Below are 19,289 nucleotides of genomic sequence, written 5' to 3' on the forward strand. Positions count from 1 at the left end.
ATTTTGATTTTTCTTCTCTTGTTATCCCTTGATGCTTCATAGCAGTACCAACTACATTGCTACTGCTTTTACACTTGCTTCTGGACAGCCTGGGCTTAAAATAAAGGTATTATACTATTGTAATCTACATAGCATCACACAGAAAAGCACGACCACTTGTAGAAGATGCACCCATGTAACAATATACACCAGACATGTGAACTAACTTAATGTGACTGCAAACATGAATGCATGTTCATATCTTTAAAAGTTCATAACTTAAAGGTGAGTATGTAGGGGACTTACTGTAAATTGATTCATGTAACATGTGTTCTTTTTGTAAGTGAATCCTTTTACTTAGCAAAGTGTTTTGAAAATTCATCTACGTTATAGTACATATCTGTACTTTATACTTTTGTATGGATGAATAAAGAAACTAGTCCCTGAGAAGACTTTAAAATATAAACCATAGATTTGTGGATCCCAATTAATTCTCCACATTTCTTCATACCATCAAAACCATCTAAACATATTGAATTAAAGAAAGCAATCTATTAAAAAGCATTTGACTCAAAACATCAATAAAAACCACTTATATTTCTAATAACAAGCTCTTAATATTAAAAATTCTGGTTATTTTTGGAATTTTTTAAAAAGATAAAAAATAAGTTACTGGTAATCATTGGAAGGACTGATGCTGAAACTGAAACTCCAATACTTTGGCCACCTCATTCGAAAAGTTGACTCATTGGAAAAGACCCTGATGCTGGGAGGGATTGGGGGCAGGAGGAGAAGGTGGTAACACAGGATGAGATGGCTGGATGGCATAACTGATTCGACGGGCATGAGTTTGAGTAAACTCTGGGAGTTGGTGATGGACAGGGAGGCCTGGCATGCTGCGATTCATGGGGTCACAAAGAGTCGGACACGACTGAGCGACTGAACTGAACTGAACTGAATCGTGCTTGTTAGAATGACTATGATCAAATAACAGATAATGATTGTTGGCAAGGATGTGAAGAAATTGGAACTTTATATTCTAAAGTCTTCTCAGGGACTAATTTCTTCATCTGAGAGGCATCTTTCCTCTCTGGCTTAGTGGTATATTTGAGTAAAGTTAGCAGTGTTTCTTTTTCCAGGACAAAGTCAGAGTATAAGTACATGGGCTGAGGCGCCGAGAAGAACCTTTACAGAGCACACTTCTCGGCCTCGTGTACTTAGTCGCTCGGTCGTGTCTGACTCTGTGACCCCATGGACTGTAGTCCGCCAGGCTCCTCAGTCCATGGGATTCTCCAGGCAAGAATACTGGAGTGGGTTGCCAGGCCTTCCTTCAGGGAATCTTCCCAACCCAGGGATCAAACCCAGGTCTCTCACATTGCAGGCAGATTCTTTAACATCTGAGCCACCAGGGAAGCCCTTAGTTCGCCCTTAGCTCTTAATCTAAATGCTATATGAAAATATATGCTGTGATCCTGAGATACTGATACTCTTTGACTGACCTAAACTGGTTGATTGGTTACTTGGTTGCACAGTTCTTCTTACCTCCTAAAGGAAATCAGTCCTGAATATTCATTGGAAGGACTGACACTGAAGCTGAAGCTGCAATACTTTGGCCACCCGGTGTGAAGAACTGACTCATTGGAAAAGATCCTGATGCTAGGAAAGAATGAGGGCAGGAAGAGAAGGGGACAACAGAGGATGAGATGATTATATGGCATCACCGACTCAATGGACATGAGTATGAGCAAGTTCTGGGAGTTGGTGATGAACAGGGAAGCCTGACTTGTTGCAGTCCATGGGGTCAGAGAGTTGGGCATGACTCAGAGACTGAACTAAACTGAACTCACATCTATAGAATACACATTTCTAACAGAGTTGTTAATTGATTTATATTTTTACATGTGAATGGTGTCGGATTCATGATCTCCAATGAAGATTTAGCTTCAGGGCCAGAGACCAGGTTTGATCACTCAAGAGCATTTGTGTAGTAAAATTTTATTAAAGTATGAAAAGGGACATAGAAAGCTTCTGACATAGACCTCAGAAGCTGGATGGACAGTACCCCACTCACTAGTCTTAGCAAGGCCTAAATACTTTTACCAGACCCACTCCCACAACATATATCTTAAATTAACAAGATTAGAACTGACAACAGAAAGGTCTTACCAGACCCACTCCCATAATACATATTTTAAGATGACAGGATTAGTCAGAAGGTTCTCAAGAAGGAGAAACATGTCATCAAGTAGGATACACTGTTGTTATATAATCCTTAGTACACAGTTTAAACTGAGTTGTTTGTTGTGCAATCGTCAGTTCTGGGCTTCAGGGGAAAAAAAAAGTTTTATGTGACTAAGACTAAGGAATGTAGAGAAAAAAAAAATGTTCGTCCTTTCCTCCTCCTTGAGAATTCCAGACCCCTATCTCCACCTTGAGAACCCCAGATCCCTCTCTCTCCTTCTCAGGGACCCCTGACTTCTTAACAACTGCCTAGGAATTGACTCTCTCAATATTATCAATGTCATTAGTTTTAATTTGATTAATGCCCATGAATATGCATTAATTTGATAGCCTAGCTTTGTAATCTTGCTTCTCTTTTAATTACATGTGGATTTAACAATATTTATCAGGTATAGGTCTGGAGAAGGTAATAGCAACCCACTCCAGTATTCTTGCCTGGAAAATCCCATGGACTGAGGATTCTGGTGGGCTACAGTCCATGGGGTCGCAAAGAGTCGGACACGACTGAGTGACTTCACTTTCACTATCAGGTATAGGTAAGTCATGGGAAAGATATTAAAGTAACAACTAGGCATGGGAGCAAGAAAGCAAGAATTAATTACTGTTTAAAATAACTTTTTCTTAGTTTCTATAAACATTCTAAATAGTCCAATGGAAAGCAGATTCCATCCATTAAAAGCAATCAGTTTAAGGTACAATGAATCAATAGTATTATTTAAAAACTTGTCCCATGATCCATTTTAGGGCCACAACTTTTCAAGATCAGACAGAAGTGGGCATGAAATATTGCATTGTTTTATTCATCCTATTGGAATGTCATGGCAAAATAAGATAAAATTATGGAACTTTCCAGTTTTGACCTAAGAATAATATGCTTTCACAAAATCTGTTTTTCATTTTTGTCCTGTAACTGTTACACACCTTGCAGGAGAAACTGACATATTATCCTTGACAACAGAAAGCTGTCTGTAGTTATAGACCAAGCTCAGTTTTAGCATCACCTTTACATGCAAAGCAGGTATAGTGAAAGAGTGAAACTTTTATAAATAGGGCCAGAGCAGGGACTGAAAGCATCACCAACATTTATCAGCAGGAGACACCTCTCTTTGGTAATGACTTTTAAATCAAGTTCCCGGGCCCTAGAATCAGTCAGTTGTTTTTGAAGCCCAATATGAGAATGAACAATGCGTGAAGATCAAGGCTTCCCATTCCTGCTCAGATTATTTTGGGTTTCCATATAAGAAAAAGGCACATGGTTTAATATTATCAGAATATTCTTAAATAATATTTCTGTGATATACATTTAGGTTCATCAAAATAAGCCAAAGTCTTTCTCTTGCATTTAACTATGTCATAGTCAAGACAATCCACATCATGCAATCAAGAAGAAAGATTCAACTGGACACAACATTGAGATATAAACATGTAACATGTATATATTTATATAAGGAAAATACCAGAGCAATATAAACCAAAAATATTGTTTGCACCTGAAAGTGGTGATTATCACCAACTTGTTTTATTTCTCAAAATAATTTTAAATCTCTAGGTCAGAAATAAGTGGGTGAGTGCTAAGTAACTTCAGTCATGTCCAACTCTTTGTGACCCCATGGCCTGTAATCTGAGAGGCTCCTCTATCTGTGAGATTCTTCTGGCAAGAATACTGGAGTGGGTTACCATGCCCTCTTCCAGGGGATCTTCCCGGACCAGGGATCGAACCCATGTCTGTTACATCTTCTGCAGGGTGCTTTACCACTATTGTCACCTGGGAAGTCCAAGTTGAATATTGGGCTAGATATAAATATTGGGTCAGATATAATATTTCTCTGATATTATAACTTACTATGAGAGAAATATTATTATTGGAAGACAAACTTCTATGTTAGCCATAAAGATTAAGAAGGTTGAGGTACTAATTCTGGACCTTAACTAACAATTTGCAATCTTGATCAAGTCAAGTCACTAAATATCTGATTTTTAGATTCTTCATATTAAAAAAATAGAAGACTGAGCTAACAAGAGTAAGCAATTTGAAAGGTGCCCTCTGAATCTAAAATTCTGGAAACTATCATATTAGGAAAAGCATCTGAATATTTTTAGTTTCTTAGAGATGAGAAAGCCTCCCTCAGTGATCAATGCAAAGAAATAGAGGAAACCAATACAATGGGAAAGACTGGAGATCTCCTCAAGAAACGTAGAGATATCAAGGGAACATTTCATGCAAACATGGGCACAATAAAGAACATAAATAGTCCTAACAGAAGCAGACGATATTAAGAGGTGGCAAGAATACACAAGAGCTATACAAAGAAGATCTTCATGATCCAGATAATCATGATGGTGTGATCACTCACCTAGAGATAGACATCCTGGAATGCAAAGTCAAGTGGGCCTTAAGAAGCATTACTATGAACAAAGTGGAGGTGATGGAATTCCGGTAGAGCCATTTCAAATCCTAAAACATGATACTGTGAAAGTGCTGTACTCAATATGCCAGCAAATTTGGAAAAACTCAGCAGTGGCCACTGACATGGAAAATGTCAGCTTTCATTCCAATCCCAAAGAAAGGCAATGCCAAAGAATGCTCCAACTACTACATGACTGTACTCATCTCACACGCTCGCAAAGTAATGCTCAAAATTCTCCAAGCCAGGCTTCAATGGGACGTGAACCATGAAATTTCAGATGTTCAAGATAGATTTAGAAAAGGCAAGGAAACCAGAGATCAAATTACCAACATCTGTTGGATTATAGAAAAAATAAGAGTTCCAGAAAAACATCTACTTCTGCTTTATTGATTATACCAAAGCTGTTACTGTGTAGAACACAACAAACTGTGGAAAATTCTTAGAGATGAGAATGTCAGATGACCTGACTTGCCTCCTGAGAAATCTGAATGCAGGTCAGGAAGTGACAGGTAGAACTGGACATGAAACAACAGACTGATTCCAAATTGAGAAAGGAGTATGGCAAGGCTATATATTGTCTCCATGCTTATTTAACTTATAAGAAGAGTACATCATGCGAAATGCCAGATTGGATGAACCTCAAGCTGGAATCTAGATTGCTGGGAGAAATATCGATAATCTCCGATATGTAGATGACACCACCTTTATGGCAGAAAGCAAAGAGGAACTGAAGAGCCTCTTGAAAAAGGTAAAGAGGAGAGTGAAAAAGATAAGCTAAAGCTCAACCTTCAAAAACCTAAGATTATGGCATTTGGTTCCATCATTTCATGGCAAATGGATGAAGAAACAATGGAAACAGTGACAGACTTTATTTTCTTGGGTGCCAAAATCACAGCAGATGGTGACTGCAGCCATGAAATTAAAAGAGGCTTGCTCCTTGGAAGAAAAGCTATGACCAACCTAGACAGCATATTAAAAAGCAGAGACATTACTTTGCTGAAAAGGCCCTTCTAGTCTAAGCTATGGTTTTTCCAGTAGTCATGTATGGATGTGTGAGTTGGACTACAAATAAAGCTGAGTGCCAAAGAATTGATGCTTTTAAAATGTGGTGTTGGAGAAGACTCTAGAGAGTCCCTTGGACAGCAAGGAGATCCAATCAGTCAATCCTAAAGGAAATCAGTCCTGAATACTCATAGGAAGGACTGATGCTGAAGCTGAAACTCCAATACTTTGGGCACCTGATGCGAAGAACTAACTCGTTTGAAAAGACCCTGATGTTGGGAAAGATTGACGGCAGGTGGAGAAGGGAATGACAGAGGATGAGGTGGTTGGATGGCATCAGTGACTTGATGGACATGAATTTGAGTAAACTCTGGGAGTTGGTGATGGACAGGGAAGCGTGGCATGCTGCACTCCATGGGGTCACAAAGAGCTTGACGTGACTGAGTGACTGAACTGAACTGAAGATTTTTCATATTTAAAAAAGAGAAGACTGAGCTATCAACAGTAAGCAATTTTTAAAGTGCCCTCTGGAACTAAAATCCTGAAAACTGTCATATTAGGAAAAGCATCTGTATATTTTTAGTTTCAATTGCATTCAATATTTTGTTCTTCACATTCAGTTCAGTTCAGTCGCTCAGTCATGTCCAACTCTTTGCGACGCCGTGAAAACAGCACGCCAGGCCTCCCTGACCATCACCAAATCCCGAGTTCATCCAAACTCATGTTCACTGAGTCAGTGATGCCATCCAATCATCTCATCCTCTGTCGTCCCCTTCTCCTGCCCTCAACCTTTCCCAGCATCAGGGTCTTCTCAGATGAGTCAGCACTTCGCATCAGGTGGCCAAAATATTGGAGTTTCAGCCTCAACACCCGTCCTTCCAATGAACACCCAGGGCTGTTCTCCTTTAGGATGACGGACTGGTTGGCTCACATTAGAATGAGAGAAATATCAGCTCACTGAAAAGCAGACAAGTTGTGGATCGCTTACTTTCAGGGTTTTGAACACTTATCACGTAATCAACCTATGCCTTTTTTAATAGACCTTTTATGGGCTCAGTTAATAAATGCCCTGTATATGTGCTGGTACAACAGAATTGTAAACTGAATTCATGGTAAAGAGTCAGTAATAAATTTGGATAGAAGTCATACCATCCCATCAATGAGGAACTATTCATGAAATAATAGAATTTAAAACGGCATTTTGTGTTATGAGAGAGATGAGGGAATAGGATAAACATTCAAGATTATTACAATCAGTAGATGGAACAGGGAGCTAGAAACATATGCTGGTATGCTCAAGAGCAGATGCCCACTGAGCCTTAGTAGTAAATTATGAAGATGAGGACAAATGTTGATGTTTGTTTTGCCTATTATAAATCTTGGAGGGCTGAGGGCTATAGAACTAGAGCTTCCAAGAATCTACCAGAGATCTGCCTTCTTTTAAGAAAGTTGAGAGTAGAGAATTCTGTCAGAGAAGGGAAAACACATAGAACAACAACAACAACAAAAAAAAAACACCTCAAAGTTAATATTTTCTTTAAATATTTCTCTTTCTCTTATGGCTTCTTTTTTGGCCTTATTAAGTTTTCCCTTGCTTGCTTTCCTCATAAACATGGCTTAGTCTTTCAAAACTCTGCAGAATGATTTGGCTTGCCTGCTGTATTTCCTCAAGTTTGAACCACAATTGAAGCAGGAATGTCAATCTCACCTTATTCATTGAGGTTTTTCGGTGTTATCCTTGTAGAAAACTGTATTAAAAGAATATACAAGCTGAAATTAAGAATGCATCAAGGATATTTCATATACTGTATGCCCTGCCACATTGTTTATAATGATGAGGGATGAATTCAGAAAGTGTCTATTGGAGTCTACTGTAGCAATTCAGTAGTCTGTGTTTGGCTAGAGTAATAAACTGGCTTATGCTTCATTACGTGACTGACTTCATTATAGCAAAAGCATGCAGACAGTTTCTGTCAATTAAATCCTCATTTACTTTCTCAGGCACTAATTAAGAAGTCCTTATCATTCAGGTAAGGATAAATAATAGAAACAATTACTGTCAGAAACAGACATATTTAATAAGCTTGGACAAGCCACCTGTCTAATTTTGGTGACAACCTTTTACTTTCAGCTTCAGAGTTAGAGGCTCAAGCCTTCATGTGAGTGAAGACTGGCATTAGGAGTTAGGAGAACTGCTGCTTTCTGTCAAACTCTTCCTTACCTAAGCAACTTTGTTCTCCCCATTCTTCTGTGTCTTGGAGAGGACTGTGTGGAAACTATCAGACATGTCATAGGGTAAGTGAAATTTCTCACATGTACAGGTATGTAAACTGGCAAAACAAAAACAAAAAACCACTGGATCTAAACATTTTGATTGCAATTCATGTGTAATTTGTTAAGGTTTCCTCAGAGATGTGTCAAGCAACTAGATCAGACAGCTTGGCTGCTGGTGAATTAGCTCTACTTTTTAAATTGAGTTGACCATATTGTCTACACATGGTTCCCTGTGGTCCTTCAGATTCATCTTCACATTCAGGTAGACCTATGTTTTCTTTTGACCTCACCTAGATTCTTTTTCTGACTGCTAAATGACAAAATTGCTGCCTTTCTTTCAACCTTCAAGAATTCTCTTTCTTGGCTCTATAGTTCAGTAGTTTGAAAGAAAGTAAATTAGACCAATCCATTCATTGTGAATTAGGACTGGACACAGTGAGTGTGTAGTAGGAGAATTATCTCTGTGGTAAGACTATTTTCTATAATCCTATGCCATTTCCCTTCATTTAAAACTATTTTTGGCCTTAGGACATACCATTAAACTAGAAACAATGTTCCACCAAAAAGTAAGGCTGAATAGAAAAATATACTGATTTCTAAGAAATTTGACCCAAATGAGAGCTTAGAATATACAGAGAAAATTCAGTAAATAAACTTACCAAGACTTATATTAAATTGCTTGGCAGATTGTTGTTTCTGTTGTTTTAAAAAAATAGCAATGCCACACCTGCACTTTCCCAGCCATAAATAATGCTTTTTGAACATACCTGAGATTCTTCTCAAATTGGTGGAAGATGGGAGGGCTAAGGATTTTTGTTTTAAGAATGGAAACTTTTTGCAAGTGTCTGAATATCAGTTTAGATATAAGTTTAACAACAGTCTTAAAATGAGAAATTCTTAAAACGTGTTTGTGAATATTTGATTATATACAGATACTAAGAAAGGATTTTTTTTTCCAGAAAGGACAAAATGTTTATTAAATATTATGCAAAGAAGATTTCTACAATGTAAACCAGTAGGCATTCATGGAACATTTTATGAAAAAAATAAGATAAAGGCAGGGATCTTATTTTTCTCTTCCCCTTTCTTTCGATTTGTAGAGTTCTATCTTAGTAAATACCCCTTCTGGGAACAAAAAGGAAGGTTGGAACCAAAGCACAACAGTTAGCTAGATCGGGCCTCAAATCCCATGTCTTCCATTTGCCAACTGTGAGCACTTCCTGAGAAACATATTTAACTTTTCTGAGTCTCAGTTCCTGCATCTATAACATCAACACAAATTCAATATCTACCTTACTGGGTTGTAGTAAAGAATGCTAGTTAATTATCATTAGGCATGCATTATGTGCTGGACTGTTTTCTAATCTTGTAACATGTAATCCATTGAATTTTCACAATAATCCTATGAAGTGAGAGTTGGTTTAACTCCTACATTTTAGATGAGAAAAGTGAGGATCAAAGAGGTTATATAATATTTCCAAATTATTGAACATGTGATATATGAGATTTGAACCCAGCTTTTCTGTTCCTAGAGTCTGAGTGCTTAGCCATTAAGCTGAATATTGAGTATTCAGTTTGGTATCCAGAACATAGTGAATGGCCTATGAATATTATTTGTGGATGCTGTCACTGATAAGTTTATCAATGCCTGTAAATAATATCCTTGTTCCTTTACTTAGGCCAGAATCAATTAAAAGGTAAGCACAGGATCAGAAGGTAAAGGATCTGCTTGCAATGTGGGGGGCCTGGGTTCGATCCCTGGGTTGGAAAGATCTGCTGGAGGAGGGCAGGGCATCTCCAATATTCTTGCCTGGAGAATCCCCACAGACAGAGAAGCCTGGTGAGATATAGTCCATTGGATTGCAAAGAGTCGGACAAGACTGAGTGATTAAGCACACAAACAGGCTCAGATGGATATCTAAATATTACTGATAAACTGATTGGAAAACGTGCCTTTAGAGCCACAGCTAAGAAAGTATGATGATATTTTGTTTCTGAATTATTTGTATTCCCTTTTGGAATTCTGAACAACCAACCAAAGGCTCCCCAAAAAGGGCAGTCTCCTCCCACACAGCAGGGGGGGAACCAGACTGTATTCATTTCCTGACTAGGTTGGCTGTAGCCCAGGTTGGATGCATGAGACAAGTGCTCAGGGCTGGGGCACTGGGAAGACCCAGATGGATGGGATGGGGAGGGAGGTGGGAAGGGGGATCAGGATGGGGAACACATGTAAATCCATGGCTGATTCATGTCAATGTATGGCAAAAACCATTACAATATTGTAAAGTAATTAGCCTCCAACTAATAAAAATAAATGAAAAAACAAAACAAAACAAAACAGAGGTAGAGCCCACATGTTTTCCAGTCATATCTACTCAGCTCCTTTTTCTGAATTCTCCATTCAGACAAGACTATCTTGTTTTCCTAGGAAGTGAATGTGAGTTGGGAAGAAAGACCTGCAGTACCATCTAATGTTCCGTGGAAATGGAAGGCCAGCATTGCTCCTGTCCCAAACCCACGATTGATATTTCTGCTACTATCACTGTTATTATTGCTACTATCACTGTAATTGCTTCCCAACAAATGACAGACATAGTGACTTAAGAGTATCTCCTGCTCCTCAGAGTGGACCAAGAACTGCCAAAAAGGAGACAACATTGGTCTTGTCTCAAGTCTGGACTCACTCTGGATTTGCTGAGATGCTTGTCCAGCTGAAGGAAAGACTATGCTCCATAGCATGGATGACCTCGGTTGCCTCTGGCAAGGTAGGAGCCCTCCCTTTACAGGTCTGCAGATGTCACTGTGGAAGTCTTGCCCCACCTGGAGAGAAAGGAGGAAGAACAGCACTGATTATCTTTCTAGATGCCATCGTTAGACTTATATATTTTAACTCAAGTAAAGATATATCTATCAAAATGCGTTCTGAGAAGTCATCCTCTTCATTTAACAGAAGAATTGCTCTGTTGGTGATGTTAGCACAACTGTCATTGGAAATGCCATAAGCACAGAGTGAGATGTCTTTTCCTCAGAGATGATTCTTATGTGTTTCCTTAAAAGCCACTTATACAAGAATCTCGAGATGAATATATTCATAACTGCTGCACTACCAAAAGAAATGCAATTTTTAACAGAAATTCCTACAGTGAAAACAGAGAGAGAAAAACCCAGGAAATTAGCCATGGTGGGGCTAGATGATTCCATTGTAAAGAGGGTATAAACCAACAGGTGATCTGATCCCTGTGTTTACAGTTGTTGAAATAATAAGCCACTTAGAAAGAGAGCATATCAGTGGAAGACCTGAATACTACATGCACTTTCAAAGCCTAACTGATAGCTTTACAAACCCCACATTTAATGATGTTCTATCTATTGAAAGCCTTGCCCTATAGTTGTCAAAACAATTGGTCATCCTTTAAAACAATTATTTGCAGATGCATTTAGTTACAGGCATCTGAGATGGAACTAATAGTGCATTAAACCCTTGGAAAAAATCATTGCAATGTCACTAATGTGTTGCTTCAGACTCATGAAAGCAAAAGAATTTAGGCTGGTGAGTCCTCAAGGAAAGAACACAGTGTGGACTGTGGACTCTTAAAAGCCAGAGGCTAAAAGTCTAGCCAACTCACCCCTACCTCTCAACCCCATCCTTAGAGGAAGTCTCAAAGCAGCAAACTTGCTTGATTCCATTCCAGAGAAGTACAACAGCCCCTGAAAGGATGCAGTTACTTGTTTGAAACGATAAACTCTTTCAGGGTGCTAGAGGCTTGAGCTTCCCATTTAGTCTGAGGGCCCGAAATGTTTTCCCAATAAGTAACATCTTTAAATTAGGCAAAAAGAAAATAACAAAAGCACTGGGAGCTGTAGTATTTTTTTTCTCTCTGTCCTTTTCATGAATGGCAGAACAATATTCATCTTCCTTATTTCCTCTGACAGGACTTCGGGAAGTCCCTGTGTCCTTCTGTGGAATGGGAAGAATGTGAGGCAGGAGGACGACCAGCCCTTCCTCATTCCAACTGAGGTCACCCCAGAGCCACATGGCTATCTTAAGCAACGAGACACTTCAAATACACAGGAAGTCCTTTACATGGGGGTATGCTTCTTGAGAAAAAAGAAAAATAATAATTTATATATCTTACCAAGTAATTTTTACTCTTCCTCTTTCACCCATCATCAACTAAAAGGCCTGCACACTTTCTGAAATCCAGTTGGGCAAACCTGTGGATACAGTAAAAGGCTCAGTGGTTTTGGAGGGGTATCCATAGGTTTGCCTTTTCCAAAATGTTACTATTGTTAGAATAATACTGTTATAATAATAATATATTGTTCTATATAATTATTCTGTATATTATATAATAATATAATATTCTAATAATATTGTTAGAATAATAATAGTGCTCAATTTTCATTACATTTCTGTTTTGCCTGTGGGCTTTTTAACTCATCACCTCTCTTCACGTGCTATTTCCAACGAACTTCTCCGCTGACAACACTCAAGTGAAAGCATACCCTGTCCATGTACGTAGGTCTGTCTTGTCTACTCCTGTCTCCCCTGAACACTCCCTGCTTGTAATTCCTTCTGGTTTTATGTTACACATCAGAGTTTATTTGCCATCATTTAGTACACTTCAATAACTTTATAATACCATTTTTGACTCCCCAGCTAAACTATTAGGCTACTCAAAGGTGGCAGCTGGTATCTCACAATTCTCTCTCTCATTTTTTAAACTTTTTATTTTATATTGGGGTATAGCCAATTGACAATGTTGTGATAGCTTCAGGAGAACAGTGAAGGGACTCAGCAAAGCATATACATATATCCATTCTCTCCCAAACACCCTCCCATCCAGGCTGACACGTAACACTGAGCTGAGTCCCCTGAGCTGAGTTCCACACTTTAGGCCCTTGTTGGTTACCCATTTTAAATATAGCAGTGTGTACATGTCCATCCCCAACTCCCTGACGATCCCTTTGCCCCATTTTTCCCCTGGCCACCATAAGTCCATTCTCTTAAGTCTTCTCATAGTTCTCTCTTGCTTTTAGCATTATCTGTCTCAGCAGTAGGTACATAAACAATATTCTAGAAATAATTATTGGTTGACTGGACCTCTCCCTGAATAATATAGAAGAGCTTACCAATGAGAACTGAAATTATTTATGCTATCTGAAAAACATGCTGTAGATAAAAGAAGATGAAAATACTCATACTCTAAGCACCAAGAACTTGCTTTCTCTTTAATTATTATAAATGACAGTCTGAATATTTAAACTATTCAAGATTTCATTTTTTCCCCTAACTTCCTCCAGCATGAAATCCAATCAAGCATTTGCTTGCTGCTGCTTTCTATATACACCTCCAAGCATCTATTGTAGCATATGTGCTAATTGTGATTATTTTTAACCAATTCTTCTCGTTGTTTTTAATACAAAGTTGTATTAAAAACTATACAACTTGCTTCAGTACAAGTTATCTTTAATACAAAGCTCTAGATCAGCATGGCATATCCCATTATTTATAATTGCATTCATTATTCTGCTACCAGCTTCCAAAAATTTAAACACATTTTTCTTGATAGGTAGTCAAGACAGCATTAACTTATTCCAGCAATCAACAGAGAATAGGGGCTTCCCTGCTAGGTCAGTGGTAAAGAAACTGCCTGCCTCTGTAGGAGATGCAGGTTCGACTTCTGGTTCGGGAAGATCCTCTGGAGAAGGAAATGGTAACCTACTCTAGTATCTGTGCCTGCAAAATCACATGGACAGAGGAACTTGGAGGGCTACTGTCCATGGGGTCACAAAAGGATTGGTCACAAAGACTAAACCACAATAACAACAGAGAATGGTTGGTTCTCTCTAACCTTGCTCTGAATTCAGCTGGCCCCTTCCTTAACAAGTGGGAAACACAAAACTCTTTGTGATGTTTTAACCTCTTGTCTTCTACTGAAATGTGTGCTCCATGCTCCCCTTTCTTCACAGCTCTCTCATCTCAGCATTAGGCAGTGAGATCACATACAGGTATGTGTCAGGGGTGTGAAACCTGACTATAGGATTAATTCATTTCATCTGGTGTGACATCTTAATTCTGGTGCTGTCTGGGCCACCTATTTTCAATTTCTTTCCCAAACTAATCAATTTCCAGTTTATCAAGCGTTCCCTCAAAATACATATTTTTAATGGCGTTAGCCTTTGAGTCTAGGATGAGCTTTACATTTCCTCTGATACATTGTCCCTCTAGCTACGAATTTCTTGTCTGAAAGGCTTTCTGAAGGGTTGAAATCATCTGCCATTAACTCAGACACTTTGCCTATGACCTCTATTTTTTCTCAGTTAACCTCATATGCTGAACAATATCACTTGCTCCTGGCTATTGCTTATTTCCCAGGTCAATCCACATTTTTATTAAAACTCAGGATTTGAGAATTCTTTTTTGGACTGTAATTATTTCTACACAATTGTTTCTCTATTCCCAGTGTAGGTCACTTTTTGCCCTGTACTGGAGTTATCCAAATAAAATATATTTTGCTATTTAGGCCTTTGAATGGAAGTTGCCTTTCCTTACCAATTTCTAAATGTAGCATTATTATTAAGAAGGAAATTCAAAGTTACTTAATGTAGAGGTTAGATTTCTGGCAACTTAAAACTTCTGAACAGAGCTATGAGCCAAAATGTTGGGCAAAATAACCTACAGAATTCAGCTATCATAGTGACAATTCTCTTAGAATGTGCAATAGACATGCTCTCGAGTGACCAAGAAAATTGTTTTATTCAGTATATTTGGCTTAATAAGACAATAAAGTTTTTAATATATTTTAAAATGTTTCCATTGTAAATTATCACAAAATCTTAAAGTTTGTATTGCCACATCAATTATAAAATTACCCTACTTGAGTCCCTACTATAAGACAGGTACTTAATAACATACATTGGGGGCTTCCATGGTGGCTCAGACAGTAAGGAATTTGCCTGCAATGTGGAAGGCACAGATTCGATCCCTGGGTCAGGAAGGTCCCCTGGAGAGGGCAATAGCTACCTACTCCAGTATTCTTGTCTGGAGAATTTAATGAACAGAGGATCCTGGCAGGCTATATAGCCCATGAAGTCACAAAGTCAGACACCACTGAGTGACTAACACTTTCACTACTTTTAACATATGTGGTCTCATTGAATGCACCCAGTAAAGTATATATTCTTTTCCTGATTTTACAAATTAGGATATAATGGCTCAGAGAAGGCTAAGTATTTGCCTTGCATATTATGTCTTTAGAAACAGTCAAAGTCTTAGATTAAGCTTTCAAGCATGTTTGGAAAAGATCGCTCAGATAATATTTAATGTGCTCTGATAGTCTTCTCTTTAAATTTCTAGGCTTATTAAATTTCTTTTCAGAATTCTTTAGTAGTTAGACCATAACTACATTTTGCATAATCCCTGTAAGACAGCGAGCACTGTCCTCTAAATGGGGATAAAAGGCCCTCGTCAGTGGTGCTGCTAGCTCTTCTTGGAAAGATATGGCGCAGGAGGATCAGCTTCCTCTTAGTCTGGCTCCTCTTTTGAGAACTTTCTAACGTCATTTTGGATCGTTGAGCTTTATCTCGTTTCTTGATGATACTGGGTAAATAAAGTGACAGGAGTATTTCCATAATTAATCAAACTGTGCTTATTGCGGTGAAGAAATACAGTGTGTGTGTATAAAAGAAGAATAGATCAAGGGGCTAGGGAGACCTACTCCTGACTTTGATAACTAATGCACTGCCTGTTAAAATCAATACCTTGACAGAGTATTTCTCCTATAGAATCTGATTTTCTGGAAAATAATTCTGACATATGAATTCACAAATTGGGATAAATACATAGTTGCAATTGCTGTTAGGCATCCAGGTTCTTGAAATAGTGACGTCTCTCTAGAGAAGAAAATTCTAACTTTAGTTTGAATGTCATGCACTGATTTTAATTTCTTGCCAACATAAATAAGAGAATTTATGTTTAAGCATACTCTGAATTTAGAATAAAATCAAGAAAACAGAGTGTGGAGGTAAGGAAAAGACTAAGACAAAGCTTTTGAATATCAATGTTTTGGAATAGTGGAGAAGGAAGCCAGAAAAGCTAGAAAAATGACCAACTGAATTCATTGATTATATGAGGCTTAATTTTAAAAAAATCTGCTTTTGGCTGCTTTGTGCAGGTGATTTTTGTAGGACTTTACCACCTAAGTTTCTTGAATAAAAGCAGAGAGTCAGGTAGATCCCTCAAGCTATTCATACATCTGTCATCTAGTGTTTTAAAGGTCTTACTTCTTAGTCTAATCAGCAAAAAGCAAGGAGAGGAAGGTGTCCTTTTTTCCTGCTCAGTTGTCAGTGGCAAAGAAGGAAGAAGAAATGAGGAAGAAAAGGGAAATAAGAATGTGGATTAACTGGTAAAGATATCCTTCTTCCTCTGCCATTTAATATTGGTTGGATTTCCATGAGGAATAAGAGATATAAGTTGTTATTAATAGAAGCTGTATACAGAGAGCCAAAATATAAACAAAGCCTTGAAGTCAGTTAAAAAAAGTCAATATAAATCCCACGCCATATCCTAACAGGGCACATAAATGATCAGCTTCTTAAACTTTGAAAAGACATATTGGGCTAGTTCAGTCCAACTGGCATTAGAAGTTCCTCCAAAAATAGATTCAAAAGAAAGCTTCTGAGTTGACATAATGATTCTAACAATGGAGTAGGGAATTCCATACTAGTGAAGGGGAAAAAGGGGGTCTTAGTATTGATATATTTATAAATATTGATCAATTTTGGATTCAGCAAGGTGATTTCATGACCAGTCAACTAAGATGATTAGATAGTAGGTCCCCCAGTTGCTAATTATTTGGAGATAAATATATAACCTAGAAAGACAGTGAGGATATCCAGAAGGGAAATATAGGTTGCAGCACAACCAGGACTCTTGTATCATATCTCTATCCTTTTTTGTACTGAAGCTCTCCTTGACTTTATTGCAACTTTTTGCATGATGAGAACAGGGTGGGATTGATCTTACTGTTATGAATCATTTACTGGCAGCTCATCCATTACCATTAAGTCACTAGATAAAACTCAGAACACATTCATGATTTGATTTTGTCTCTGTATGTTGAAATTGATCTATTTCTGGCAGGTTCTATCCAGGCATAAATGTAATGGATCAACTAAGTTCAGTCTCTGATACAATAGACAGAAGAGAATACCTCATAATTCTGCATGCCTGTGATATTTGCTTCTACCAAAACAGATACACAGCTATTATAAGTAGAATAATTGTTTTTCCTGAAGTATCTCTTTATATTCATATCTATTTCATTAATACAAATACATATTTTCCCAATTGTATGTTTATGTCAAATAAAGCTACAGGTTGGACATTTTTTAGGATATGAAAATTTAGTTCTGCATGTTAAAATAGGTACAATTCACTACTAAATATAATAAAGTAATCTGTCATTTTTCTGGGTTTTCTATAGAGTTTGAAGTTTGCATGGCTGGGAAGACATTGTAGGCATTATGTAAAAATGTTTAAGATATTTTTTATCATTCTGAATAACACTTTCCAGCTCTTATGTCTACAGATCAAAATGTGATTTTATAATAGTTATTAAAAATCTTATAAAAATATCAAGAATAATAGCAGTGAAGCTTTTAACAGCTAACACATTGAGAACTGGGTATTTTGTAAAGTATTATACCTAACAACTTCTGAAATAGGTGCTACTTTAATAGGAAGGCAACAGTTAGAAAGGTTTCACGGCCAGCACAAAATAAAAATCAAGATAATGACTGAAGCCACTAAGTGCACATTCATAATATGGTTCTGGGGCTTCCCTGGTGGCCCTGCAGTGAAGAATCCATCTGCAATGCAGGAGTATCATGTTAGACACTTGGTCATATAGGATTCTTTGTGACCCCATGGACTGTGGCCAGCCAGGCTTTTCTGTCCAAGGAATTCTCTAGGTAAGAATACTGGAGTGGGTAGCCATTCTTTTCTCCAGAGATCTTCCTGACCCAGGGATCGAACCCAGGTCTCCTACATTTTGGGCAGATTCTTCACCATCTAAGCAACCAGGGAAGTGATGCAGGAGACACGGATTTAATCCCTGGGTTGGGAAGATCCCCTTGAGAAGGAAATGGCAACCCCCTCTAGTATTCTTTCTTGGGTTGTCCCATGGACAGTGGAGCTTGGCTGGCTACAGTCCACTGGGTCACAAAAGAGTTGGACACAACCTAATGACTAAACAACAACAACAGTATGATTCTAGAGACCCTGAAGTTACCTGCTATGCTCTAGTGCATGAATTTTTCTCAATTCTCTGAAGCTCTTTGTACTTAGAAGTTTTGGCCCAGCAAGAATGTATATTGCTGTGTAACCAGGGACTATGTTCCTATATCCTTTTGCAGATGAAGGGGGCTATGTTTGAATAAAGCCCACTCAATGAAGTGCAAAAATATAGAAAAACAAAACTGAGACAATTCAAGAAGCCTCATCTCTTTAAAACTTCAAAGCAATGAGCAGTTCATTAATGCCATTGACATTGGTCCCATGAAACTCCACAAGTAAATAACTTATTTGGATGTCCTCCTGTGACAGTACCAAAATCACAACCAGCTGCTGAAAAACTATCTACAGAAGGATGCTAGAACACACACACACACAAAAATGATACCCCATGTCCAAAAACAAAGAAGCTACAACAAGATTGTAAGAGGGACACAATCACAATAAAATCGAATTCCTTGCTTGCTGAGTAGGCAACCCACAAACTGGAGAACAATAATACTAAAGACGTATTAAAAAACAGAGACATCACTTTGCTGACAAAGGTACGTATAGTCAAAGCTTTGGTTTTTCCAGTAGTCATGTATGGATGTGAGAGCTGGACCATAAAGAAGGCTGAGTGCCAAAAACTGATGATTTCAAATTGTGGTGTTAGAGAAGACTCTGGAAAGTCCCTTGGAAAGCAAGGAGATTAAACCAGTCAATCATAAAGGAAATCAACCCTGAATATTAATTGGAAAGACTGATGCTGAATTTGAAGCTCCAACACTTTGACCATGTGATACAAAGAGTTGAGTCATTGGAAAAGACCCTGATGCTGGCAAAGATTGAGGAAAAGAGGAGAAGGGGATGACAGTGGATAAGATGGTTGGATGGCTTCACTGCCTCAATGGACATGAGTTGGAGCAAACTCCAGTAGATAGTGAAGAACAGGGAAGCCTGGCGAACTACAGTCCATGGGATTGCAAAGAGTTGGATATGACTGAGTTACTGAACAACAACAACAATATCAGTAAAACCACTATTTAATAGAAAAACCCGTAATCATTTTTTAAAATCCAGATGCATATCAGGATCATCATGGAATT

At 38.1% G+C, this 19,289-nt stretch overlaps 1 long non-coding RNA gene across 1 annotated transcript in view; it reads right to left on the minus strand.

Moving 5' to 3' along the window:
* Positions 1-10,596: 10,596 nt before the first annotated feature.
* Positions 10,597-19,289, minus strand: part of LOC136162920 (uncharacterized) — a 32,904-nt gene continuing 24,211 nt past the window's right edge. The window contains exon 5 of the long non-coding RNA XR_010662175.1: positions 10,597-10,724. This is a non-coding gene — a long non-coding RNA (uncharacterized lncRNA). The remainder of the gene's footprint in view (positions 10,725-19,289) is intronic.

This window comes from Muntiacus reevesi, chromosome 3 (genome assembly GCF_963930625.1).
Source record: "Muntiacus reevesi chromosome 3, mMunRee1.1, whole genome shotgun sequence".
Taxonomy (NCBI): domain Eukaryota; kingdom Metazoa; phylum Chordata; class Mammalia; order Artiodactyla; family Cervidae; genus Muntiacus; species Muntiacus reevesi.